The sequence below is a fragment of the Microcebus murinus genome, chromosome X, assembly GCF_040939455.1.
Source record: "Microcebus murinus isolate Inina chromosome X, M.murinus_Inina_mat1.0, whole genome shotgun sequence".
NCBI lineage: Eukaryota > Metazoa > Chordata > Mammalia > Primates > Cheirogaleidae > Microcebus > Microcebus murinus.
This window is the reverse complement of record NC_134136.1, coordinates 77,636,783-77,649,871: the sequence shown is the minus strand read 5'-3', so window position 1 is coordinate 77,649,871 and position 13,089 is coordinate 77,636,783. Positions and strand designations below refer to the sequence as shown.

The following is a 13,089-nucleotide window of genomic DNA, read 5'->3' as shown; positions in this document are numbered from 1 at the left end:
AAAACAAGGGTACTGAGCTCCATATATCATATGGTAGTGTTAATTTGTTTCATTACCTAGAATTTCATGATTTATGTTTTAATATTTCCGAGAATTAGGATGTTTTCTTCATTGCTCCTAGATCTCCAATCACAGATCTGTTTTTCACACACACTCCTCCTCAATGGAGAATAGTAAAATACTCATCCACAGAGAATGGGACTAAATTTCATTAGACTGAGATTTGCCTACCCTGGATTAAGGAAAACTGCCAATTTGGTTGCAATGATATATTCTTATGGGAAAATGCTGACCTGTCCATATTTATATAAAAATCATTTTATAAAATCCCAAGAGCTTTGAGTATGCCCACAACCCTAAGTCATAATGGTGAGTTCTCTGTCTTGTTGAGACACCTTTTCTAAAAGTTGTGCTGTCCTGTCTCCTCCGTTTGCTTTGTGAGTGAGAATACCTCTGGGATCTAACTGCAGCCTCCCCAGGGTTCTCTCTACAGTTCTTTCTATGAGGTCCAGTGATCTTTATGCAAATGGCTCCAGTTCTTGCTCGACCTTCCACAGACCCTGAAGTGAGTTATGTTACCCATACATGAATAGCCTCACTAAATCCTATTCTTTAAGGCAGTGCTCTCCCAGCTTTTGCATACTAGGGGACATGTAGGAAATGATATTTGCATAGTGTACTGGGGTAAATTGGAGGACTTCAGGAGCATTAAGAGGGACTTGTTTAAAAAGACACAATATAGATTCCTGTGTCCAAACGTGGCTGCAGGCGAGTAGGAGGAAGCGTTTGCGTGTCGCCTGGATGTTTGTGTACCTTATGCTTGTTTCTTTCCTCCTGCATTGTACATGGTCTGTTCCTCCACTTAATCGGAGTTCAAAGGGCTGATGTCATTACATTTCCTGGAATCGCGTTTCAGCAGGGGAAGTGGAAAAGTTAAACTCCAAGCGAGCTGCACATTGATGTCAGCTCCGAGTCATGTTGTGATTTAGTCAGTTCCTTTCTGCTTCGTCAAGCGCTGGTGGCAGATTTAGAGTTAACTAGCTCGCCGCCGCTGCCTGCCTCTGTCTGCAAGGTCGCGCTTGAAGCCTGGGCAGCTTTTTTCTTTTGCACGCCTGACTTTAGACGCTCCTCGTGGTTGGCCGCCACTGGTGACATGCCAACCTACCAGATCCGAGCTCCTACTACTGCTTTGCCCCAGGGAGTGGTGATGGCTGCCTCGCCAGGAATCCTGCACAGTCTCCAGCAGCTAGCAGAAGAAGCAACACGCAAACGAGAGCTGAGGCTAATGAAAAACAGGGAAGCTGCCCGGGAGTGTCGCAGGAAGAAGAAAGAATATGTCAAACGTCTTGAAAATCGTGTGGCTGTGCTTGAAAACCAAAACAAGACTCTGATTGAGGAACTCAAGGCCCTCAAAGATCTTTATTGCCATAAAGCAGAGTAACTGTCTTTGACTTGGACCTTGTTTACTATGAACTCTAAATCAAGGCAGGAGATGCAGCAGTTCTACTAATTGCCATGTGGACTTTTATGGAAGGGACACTTTGTGACCCCTTAAGAATCCAGTTTGGTTTAGTGTTTGAAATTGAATTGGGAAGGTCGTTCCAAGATTTGGAATGCAACCGTGATCATATTTACCACGCTTACTTCACTGTTTGTCAGTAGCATGCAAAAAAAAAAAATGTTTCGTTTGCCCTTTTGCTTCTACTCTTTTTAGGGAAGCTGTGAAAGAATGTCGACGTCGAAAGAAAGAATATGTCAAATGTCTGAAGAGTCGAGTGGCCATGCTGGAAGTCCAGAACAAGAAGCTTATAGAGGAACTTGAAACCTTGAAAGACATTTGCTCTCCCAAAGAAGATTAGTAGAAATATTTAACTATGAACTGACTACAACATGTACAATTACTTTTGAAGGCAATACAATATATAGCCGGCAAGAATGATGGCATTTTTTTTCCCTTTTTATCATTCATCTATTCTCTAATCTCTAACATTCCTAAAATGTTTTACTGTACGTAGTTAAGTCTTAGCTATAAACTTCAATTTTTTAAAAAGAGACAAACTGTAAAAAAAAAGAATGTATGTAACAAATTCTTTAAAAAAAAGACACAATACGTTTATGTTAGGTAATTATGAAAAAGATATTGAAGAAAATAAAACACCAAGCATTATGAAAGAAATTAAATATTGAATTTGATACAAATAATGAGAATTTTTAAGCTTCCTTTCATGAATACAACTTTACATCTACTTTGCAGTACAGGTAAAGTTTAAAAAGACCAAATCCATATTCCTCTTTTGGATTACTAAGTAAAATAAAATTTTGCTTTTTTCATTTTCCAAAAAAAAAATAATTGAGCTGCAAATAGTCTGTCCAAATCCTCTACTTCCCATTTGAATTCCTCTTCCTTCTTGCATAAGTTTGTTTTACTAACTATTCCTATCCCATTCACTCTTTTCCCACCACCTCCCCCATTCCCATTAGCCAACTATGTGTATTATTTTCTTTCTTAACTTTCCAGCATTTCTTTATAAACGTAAAGCATTTATGAAAATATAGTCTTATCTTCATTCAACCTTTCTTATACCAGGGGCAGCATGCACTGTTCTTCTCAGAGGTCTGAGATCCTTCAATGTCACTGCATAGAGACAACCCTCATTATTTTTTCAGCTACATCCTATTCTATCTTGTGGAGATTACACAGTTTATTTAAATTGCCTACAACAGCAGAACTCTTGTTTTTTTTTTTACTACTACAAATATATATATATATATATACATATATATATATATATATATATATATATATGAATGAGAGGAGGTATAGCTGTACAGGTGAGGGAATGTAACTGATGAATAGAGTACTGAGTACTGAAATTTGGTAGGGATAGCTCTTTATAGAGGCTGTACTATTACACTTCCCAATAGCAATGTATCACAGTGTCTGTTTCCCTATACCTTTTCCTCTCATTCTCTCTTGAACGCTTTCCAATCAGGATTCTGTGTGAAAGAACAGCATTTATGAAGGCTCAAAAAGGAAAAAAAAAAGGCTCAGAGAAGTAAATGGTGGCTGATACCTGTAATCTTAGCACTGTGAGAGGCCAAGTCAGGAGAATCACTTGAGGCCAAGAGTTTGAGACCAGCCTGGGCAACATCGCAAGACCCCATCTCTACCAAAAAGAAAAAAAAACAAAAACAAAAAAAAACAATTAGCTGGGAATGGTGGCCCATGCCTACAGTGTGAGCTACTGAGGAGGCTGAGGCAAAAATACCACTTGAACTCAGGAGTTTGAGGTTACAATGAGCTATGATGATGCCACTGCACTCAGCCTTCATAACAGAGTAAGACCCTGATTCTTAAAAAAAAAAAAAAAAAAAAAGAAGAAGAAGAAGGCTCAGAGGCAATAAAAGATGTAGTGTATTGAAGCCCCTTGAATGATTCAATATGATTGAAGTATAATATGGGGGGGACAGGGAGGCAGATATGAACACAGGTGTAAAGATGGGATTAAAGGCAAGAAATTATTCATGAGGGGTATACACACACAAATATACATATAGAGCAACCTCAAATAATTCAATATCACTTGAGTGTACCATGTGTGTATGGAGGAGGGCAGGGAAACAGATGTAAACACAGATGTAAAGATGAAGATAAAACCTGAATAAACATAATATACTTTTTAAATGAAAGAATGGACCAAAAACCAAAAGTAAAATGGTTATATATAGGGAGAGAGAGGGAACAAGTTGAAGGAGACAAGGATAGATGCTACACTTCTCTGAATATGCATTCGCATTATTTTGTAGATTTGATTTTGGAACTATAGTAATGTTTTTATATGATTATAAGGCAAAATTAAATTTTAAAGAAGTAATACAAAAATTCTAAAACAAATCAAAGCAAATGAACATAACTATTTACTGAGTTGGTGACATAACCACACAAAGAGGAACTATTCTAGTCTATTCTTGTACACATGTGAAATTTTCCATGAGAGGGAGAGAAAAGGTGAGGGGAAGTTGGAGGGAGAGGGAGAGATATATGCCAGAAAGATGGGAGGAAAACATAAGGAATGTGAAATCACATAAACTAATCTTTAAGCAAGAGAGAATAATCAAAACAGTCAAATGCTGCCCAGTGGTCAAATAAAATAAATACTATCAAGCATACATTGCATTTAGCAACACTCAGAGAGTTGATTTAAAAAAAATTACGTGGTTTGAAAAGGGCAAATATGCTCAGAGAGACAAAACAACAGAAGGTGAAATCAAGAATGATCTGCATGACCAAGGATATATGGATGTGATTGTCTTACCTGTGGCCTTCCATGCTCCAGATTCTAACTGTAACACCATTTATCATATCCCCTTCCATAGCACAAGTTCGACTCCACCAAAACAAGGTAAGCTTTTTCCCTCAGCCTCCAAGTTTCTGAAGGCATCCCTAAGTCTCTCTGAAGGCATCAGAAGTAATAAAGTAGGTAAGATTAGATCTGCTTGAGATGTAGCATGGTATATTGTTTATTGTTATTATTATTAAATAGATATTAATATTGTATTTACTAAGTACCAAGCACTATTCTAAGCACTTTAGAAACATGCACTCATTTAATCCTCTTAACAGCCCGATGAAATGGATGCTATTCTTATGAGTTTTTGTTCTGGCTCTGTTACTGCCTCAGCATGTGACCACGACCAAGCTATTTTTCTGTTCTAGGCTTTAGTTTGCTTCATTGCAAAAATGGAGATTTTCAGCTGGGAATTTCAAAAGTTCTTTTTAATCTTAACATTCTATGAGCTGCGGTAGTTACAAATGAGCATTGGCCACTAACCTAACATGGTAGGAAGAATATAATACTGACCTTGCCCTTTCTTTTTCCTTTTTCTCCCAGCTTAGAGTTCTATTAACTATATTCTGTTGTTTACCACATGGAAGGTAGGTAGCTCTTAATAGATGTTCAACAAATATTTGTTAAATGAATTAATAAATGAAAAATTTAGCCCCCATTTCTTAGAGACTCTGCTATGACATTACTCAATCCAGGGAAATGTTGAAATTTTGCCAAGGGTATGTGTGTGTGTGCATATGTGTACATATGCCCATGTGTGTGTATTTTTATAACTATGCTGCATTCCTGTCCAGATTTGATTTGATTCACATTGTATGCCTGTATCAAAACATCGTATGTACCATATAAAGATACACAACGATTATGTACCCACAATAATCAAAATTTTAAAAATGTTTTTTTTTTTATTTCGGTATATTATAGGGGTACGAATTTTAAGGTTTCAATAATTGCCCATTCCCCCCATCCCCACAAGTCTGAGTTTCCAGCATGACCATCCCCAGATGGTGCACATCTCACTCATTATGTATGTATATACCCACCCCCTCCCCCCTCCCACCTGCCCAATACCCTATTACTGTAGTACCTATGTGTCCACTTAAGTGCTGCTCAGTTAATACCAGTTTGCTGGTGAGTATATGTGGTGCTTCTTTTTCCATTTTTACCCTGTCTTCTGCCATTTTTGTTTTCTTTTTTTTATAGTTAGGTTTTTTTTATTATTTTTTATTTTTTTTTATTTTGGCATATTATGGGGATACAGATTTTAAGGTTTCAATAAATGCCCATTCCCCCCGCCCCCCACAAGTCTGAGTCTCCAGCATGACCATCCCCCAGATGGTGCACATCTCACTCATTATATATGTATATACCTGCCCCCCTCCCCCCTCCCACCTGCCCAATACCCTATTACTGTAGTACCTATGTGTCTACATAGGTGCTGCTCAGTTAATACCAATTTGCTGGTGAGTATATGTGGTGCTCGGTTTTCCATTCTTGGGATACTTAACTTAATAGTATGGGTTCCAGCTCTAACCAGGAAAATACAAGATGTGCTATATCACCATTGTTTCTTAGAGCTGAATAGTACTCCATGGTATACATATACCACATTTTATTAATCCATTCTTGGATTGATGGGCACTTAGGCTGTTTCCACAGCCTTGCAATTATGAATTGTGCTGCTATAAACATTCGAGTGCAGGTGTCTTTTTTGTAGAGAGTCATTGAATCTTTTGGGTAGATGCCCAGCAATGGGATTGCTGGATCAAATGGTAGATTCGCTTGTATCGCTTTAAGGTATCTCCATATTGCTTTCCACAGAGGTTGAACTAGTTTGCAGTCCCACCAGCAGTGTAGGAGTGTTCCTCTCTCTCCACATCCACGCCAGTATTTATTGTTTGGAGACTTTTTGATAAAGGTCATTCTCACTGGAGTTAAGTGATATCTCATTGTGGTTTTGATTTGCATTTCCCTGATGATTAGAGATGTTGAGCATTTTTTTCATATGTTGTTGGCCATTCTTCTGTCTTCTTTTAAAAAGTTTCTGTTCAAGTCCTTTGCCCACTTTTTAATAGGGTTATTTGATTTTTTCTTCCTGATTTTCGTGAGTTCTAAGTATATTCTAGTTATCAGTCCCTTATCAGATGTGTAGGATGCAAAAATTTTCTCCCATTCTGTAGGCTGTCTGTTTACTTTCATGACTGTTTCTTTGGCTGTGCAGAAGAAATCAAGATGGAAATTAAAAATTCTATGAACAAAATGACAATGGAGAAACAAGTTATCAAATCTTCTGGGACATAGCTAAAGCAGTTCTGAGAGGAAAGTTTATCTCCATAAATGCCTATACCTAAAAGTCAAAAAGATCACAAATAGACAATCTAATGAAACGACTCAAAGAGCTGGAAAAATACCAACTCCAAGCTCAGCAGAAGAAGTGAAATTAACAAGATCAAATCAGAACTAAACAAAATTGAAAACAGGGAAGCTATTCAGGAGATTAATAAAACAAAAAATTGGTTCTTTGAAAAAAATAAACAAAATTGACATGCCATTGGCTAAGCTAACGAAAAGCAAAAAAGAGAAATCTCTAAGAAGCTCCATCAGGAACAAAAAAGGAGATATCACAACTGATCCCAAAGAGATACAAGATATAATTTATGAATACTACAAAAATCTTTATGCACACAAACTGGAAAATGTGGAGGAAATGGACAAATTTCTACAAACACACAGCCTTCCTTGGTTCAACCAAGAAGAAATAGATTTCCTGAACAGACCAATCTCAAGAGCTGAAATAGAAACAGCAATTAAAAATCTCCCTATAAAGAAAATTGTTTTAAAAATAAAACAAAATTTAAAAAAGAAAAAGGCTATCATGGCCATTTAAAAGCTTTCAATAAAGAATTTTTTGCAGCAAAAAAATCAAGGTCAGATGCTAAAAGGAACAGGTTTTGGGGAGGAGTCAAAAGTGGCTTGAGGCTCTTAAGAAAGTTGACTAGTCTAAACACTAAACAGAAAGCTACATGTCAGTGCTTGACAGATTCAATTAAATGGCTGTTCCTTCATGCTGTACCCAGGTTTGTTAAAGAATTTTTTTTTTAATTTTTAATTTTTTTTTATTTTGGCATATTATGGGGGTACAGATTTTAAGGTTTCAATAAATGCCCATTTCCCCCCCCCCAAAAGTCTGAGTCTGCATCATGACCATCCCCCAGATGGTGCACATCTCACTCATTATGTATGTATATACCCGCCCCCCTCCCCCCTCCCACCTCCCCTATACCCTATTACTGTAGCACCTATGTGTCCACTTAGGTGCTACTCAGTTAATACCAGTTTGCTGGAGAATATATCTGCTGCTTGTTTTTCCATTCTTGGGATACTTCACTTAGTAGTATGGGTTCCAGCTCTAACCAGGAAAATACAAGATGTGCTATATCACCACAGTTTCTTAGAGCTGAATAGTACTCCATGGTATACATATACCACATTTTATTAATCCATTCTTGGATTGATGGGCACTTGGGCTGTTTCCACAGCCTTGCAATTATGAATTGTGCTGCTATAAACATTCGAGTGCAGGTGTCATTTTTGTAGAGTGTCACTGGATCATTTGGGTAGATGCCCAGCAATGGGATTGCTGGATCAAATGGTAGATTCACTTGCATCGCTTTAAGGTATCTCCATATTGCTTTCCACAGAGGTTGAACTAGTTTGCAGTCCCACCAGCAGTGCAGGAGGGTTCCTCTCTCTCCGCAACCACGCCAGCATTTATTGTTTGGAGACTTTTTGATAAAGGCCATTCTCACTGGGGTTAAGTGATATCTCATTGTGGTTTTGATTTGCATTTCCCTGATGATTAGAGATGTTGAGCATTTCTTCATATGTTTCTTGGCCATTCTTCAGTCTTCTTTAGAAAAATTTCTGTTCAAGTCCTTTGCCCACATTTTAATGGGGTTATTTGATTTTTTCTTCCTAATTTTCGTGACTTCTAAGTATATTCTAGTTATCAGTCCCTTACCGGATGCATAGGATGCAAAAATTTTCTCCCATTCTGTAGGTTGTCTGTTTACTTTCATGACTATTTCTTTGGCTGTGCAGAAGCTTTGTAGTTTGATCATATCCCATTTATTTATATTTGTTGCTGCTGTGATTGCCTTTGGGGACTTCTTCATAAACTCTTTGCCCAGGCCGATGTCTAGGAGAGTGTTTCCAACTTTTTCCTCTAGAGTTCTAATAGTTTCATATCTTAGGTTTAAGTCTGTTATCCAGTGTGAGTTGGTTTTTGTGAGAGGTGAAAGGTGTGGGTCCTGTTTAAGCCTTCTACAGGTGGCTATCCAGTTTTCCCAGCATCATTTATTGAAGAGAGATTCTTTTCCCCAGCGTATGTTTTTGTCTGCTTTGTCAAAGATGAGATGGCTATATGAGGATGGTTTTATATCAGGATTCTCACATCTGTTCCACTGGTCAATATTCCTGTTTTTGTGCCAATACCATATTGTTTTAATTACTACAGCTTTGTAGTATAGTTTGATATCTGGCATATTAATGCCTCCTATTTTGTTTTTGTTGCCTAGAATTGCTCTTGATATTCAGGGTCTTCTTTGGTTCCATACGAAGCGTAAAATTATTTTTTCTATATCTGTGAAGAATACTGATGGGATTTTAATAGGTATTGCATTGAATCTGTAGATCAGTTTGGGTAGTATAGACATTTTGATGATATTGAGTCTGCCGATCCACGAGCATGGTATGGATTTCCATCTGTTTACATCCTCTGCTGTTTCCTTTCTCAGTGTTTCATAGTTCTCCCTGTAGAGGTCTTTTACGTCCTTGGTTAAGTATATTCCTAGGTACTTTAATTTCTTTGTTGCTATTGTGAAGGGAATTGAGTCTTTGATTTGGTTCTCAATTAGATTGTCGTTGGCGTATATGAATGCCTCTGATTTCTGTGTATTGATTTTGTATCCTGAGACTTTACTAAATTCATTGATCAGTTCCAGGAGTTTCTTGGTTGAATCCTTGGGGTTTTCTAGATACAATATCATATCATCAGCAAACAGTGAAAGTTTGATCTCTTCTGCCCCTATTTGGATACCTTTGATTTCATTTTCCTGTCTGATTGCTGTAGCCAAGACTTCCAGCACTATGTTGAACTGAAGTGGAGATAGTGGGCAGCCTTGTCTGGTTCCAGTTCTAAGTGGGAATGATTTCAATCTTTCCCCATTCGGTATGATGTTGGCTATGGGTCTGTCATATATGGCTTGTATCATTTTTAGGTATGACCCTTCTATGCCTATTTTCTTAAGTGTTCGTATCATGAAAGGGTGTTGAATTTTGTCAAAAGCTTTTTCTGCATCTATTGAAAGAATCATGTGGTCTTTGTTTTTGCTTCTCTTTATGTGGTGAATTGCATTTATAGATTTACGTATGTTGAACCATCCCTGCATCCCTGGCATGAAGCCCACTTGGTCGTGGTGGATTATTTTTTTGATAAGTGTCTGGATTCGGTTAGCTAAGATTTTGTTGAAAATTTTTGCATCTATATTCATTAGGGATATTGGTCTGTAGTTTTCTTTTTTTGTTGCATCCTTTCCTGGTTTTGGTATCAGAGTAATATTCGCTTCATAAAAGGTGTCGGGGAGGTTTTCGTTCTTCTCGATGTTGTGGAATAGTTTCTGCAAGATAGGTACTAGTTCTTCTTTGTAAGTATGGTAAAATTCGGGTGTGAAGCCATCTGGACCGGGACTTTTCTTTTTAGGGAGATTTTTAATTGCTGTTTCTATTTCAGCTGTTGAGATTGGTCTGTTCAGGGAATCTATTTCTTCCTGGTTGAGCCTAGAGGGGCTGTGTGTTTCTAGAAATTTGTCCATTTCCACCACATTTTCCAGGTTGTGTGCATAAAGATTTTTGTAGTATTCATAAACTGTATCTTGTATCTCTTTGGGATCAGTTGTGATATCTCCTTTTTTATTCCTGATGGAGCTTATTAGAGATTTCTCTTTTCTGCTTTTCGTTAGCTTAGCCAATGGTGTGTCAATTTTGTTTATTTTTTCAAAGAACCAACCTTTTGTTGTATTAATCTCCTGAATAGCTTTCCTGTTTTCAATTTCGTTTAGTTCTGATTTGATCTTGTTGATTTCACTTCTTCTGCTGGGTTTGGGGTTGGTCTGTTCTTCTTTTTCCAGCTCTTCGAGTCGTTTCATTAGATTGTCTATTTGTGATCTTCTTGTCTTTTGGTTATAGGCATTTATGGAGATAAACTTTCCTCTCAGAACTGCTTTAGCTGTGTCCCAGAGGAGTTGATAACTTGTCTCTCCATTGTCGTTTTCTTCATAGAACTTTTTTATTTCTGTCTTGATTTCTTCATTTACGAAGTAATCATTTAGTAGGAGGTTGTTTAATTTCCACGTTTTTGTGTAGAAATGTGAGTTTCTGTTAGGGTTGATTTCTAGTTTTATTCCACTGTGATCTGAGAAGGTACATGGTATGATTTCTATTTTTTTTTATTTCTTGAGATTTTTTTGTGTCCTAGGATATGGTCAATCTTAGAGAATGTCCCTTGAGCTGATGAGAAGAACATATATTCAGTGGATTTTGGGTAGAATGTTCTGTAGATGTCTGTAAGACCCAATTGTTCTAGAGTTTTGTTTAAGTCCATTATTTCTTTATTAATTTTCTGTTTGGAGGATCTGTCTCGTGCCGTCAGTGGGGTGTTGAAATCTCCGGTGATTATAGAGTTGCTATTAATCCATTTGCTTACCTCCAGTAAGGTTTGCTTTATGAATCTGGGTGCACCTAAGTTGGGTGCATATATATTTAAAATTGTTATCTCTTCTTGTTGGACTGTGCCCTCCACCATTATATAATGACCCTCTTTGTCTTTTACTACTTTTGTTGGTTTAAAAACTAAATCGTCTGAAATTAGAACTGCCACACCAGCCTTCTTTTGGCTTCTATTTGCTTGGAATATTGATCTCCACCCTTTTATTTTTAGTCTATATGCATCCTTGCAGGTTAGATATGTATCCTGAAGACAGCATATACTTGGCCTGTATTTTCTTATCCATTCAGCCAGCCTATGTCTCTTGAGTGGAGAGTTTAAGCCATTCACATTTATTGAGAGAACTGATAGGTAAGGTAGATTACTGATCATTCTGTTGGGTTGGATGTTGTTGCTATGAGTTCTGTCTTGAGCCATTGTAATATCTGGCCTTTAATATCTTTGGGTTTTGGTTGTTTTTATATTCGTGGGTTATTATGATGTTCCGTGCATAACGCTGTTTTAAGTACTTCTTGTAGGGCTGGTCTTGTCTTGGTGAATTCTCTGAGCCTTTGCTTGTCTGAGAATGTTTTTATTTCTCCTGCATATACGAAGCTTAGTTTTGCAGGGAATAATATTTTAGGCTGGGCATTGTTTTGTTTCAAAAGAGTGAGAATGGGGCCCCAGTCTCTCCTTGCTTGTAAAGTCTCATTAGAGAAGTCTGATGTTATTCGAATTGGCTTTCCCTTGTATGTTACTTGCTTCTTTTGTCTTACAGCTCTTAGAAGGGCCTCTTTAGTTGATACTTTGGTCAGTCTGATGACTGCATGTCGTGACGTCTTCCTGTTTGCGTTGAATCTCCCAGGGGTCCTCTGAGCTTCTTGAACTTGTATATCAAGATTTTGAGCAAGGCCTGGGAAATTTTCCTCTATTATATCTTCAAACAGCTTGTCCAACCCTTGAGTGTTGTCTTCTTCCCCTTCTTGTAACCCTATGACCCTCACATTAGGTTTCTTCACATAATCCCACAGCTCTTGTAGGCTTTGCTCTTTTCTCTTGTTTCTCTGCTCTATTTCTGTGACTGATTTATTTAATTGGAGGGTGTTATCTTCAAGCTCTGAGATTCTTTCTTCTGTTTCATCTACCCTGTTCTTGAGACTTTCCACTGTATTTTGCAGTTCCTTGAATTGATTCTTCATTTCCAGGAGTTCGGTTACACTTTTCTTCAATGTGTCTATTTCTTTTCTCATATCCTGGAGACTTTTTGTGGTTTCTTGGTGTTAGTTATTGAGTTGTTGTTGCAGCTGGGTGAGTGTTCTTATGTTCCACATACGAAATTCCTCTTCTGTCATATTGGTTGCCTGATTTTGGTCGGTGTCCGTTTCTAGGGGGCTGGTGCTCCTCTTTGGGGGTGTGTTTTCCTTTTGGTTCTTCATATTTCCTGAGTTCTTTCGCTGATTTCTTCCCATGTCGATGAGTTGTTGTTTCTTTCCTTAGGTTATTGTTTGGGTATTCACACACCTTGTTTAGTTTCTGAGGCGTTAGGTGGTGCCTGTGGGTGAAATTGGACCACTCCCTGTATATTGAGTCAGTGGGTGCCGTGGAAAGGCTGTGCAAGGTGCCGTCCCTGTCAGTAGGTGGCGTTTGCTTGGAGGAACAGGCTATGGTGTTGATTTTGAGTCCTGTTATCAGCTCTCGTTCTGGGCGGAGCTGGGTTGGGTAAGCCTGCCCTCAGGCCGTTAGCAGGGGTCAAAGTTCTGTTCTCTGCTTCCAGGGAAAGCTGTCAGGGCAGGGCTGGAATGGTCCCGCTCAGCCAGAAAGTCTGGGTGTGGGGGTGGGGCTGTCTGAGACCCGCAGTCTGCAGCAGGCCTCGCTTCTTTCCACCCTCCCCAACTCCGTAGCTACTCCTGGGCCTCTGCCAGCAGGCCAGACCACAAGCCACCAGGCCTCCCCGGACTGTGATGCTGGCGGGGAGGT

At 38.4% G+C, this 13,089-nt stretch overlaps 1 pseudogene across 1 annotated transcript; it reads left to right on the top strand.

Moving 5' to 3' along the window:
• The first annotated feature begins 1,101 nt into the window (after positions 1-1,101).
• Positions 1,102-2,068, top strand: LOC142865785 (cAMP-responsive element modulator pseudogene; annotated as a pseudogene). The gene has a single exon (XR_012915913.1). The product of XR_012915913.1 is annotated as a cAMP-responsive element modulator pseudogene (transcript).
• Positions 2,069-13,089: the final 11,021 nt, after the last annotated feature.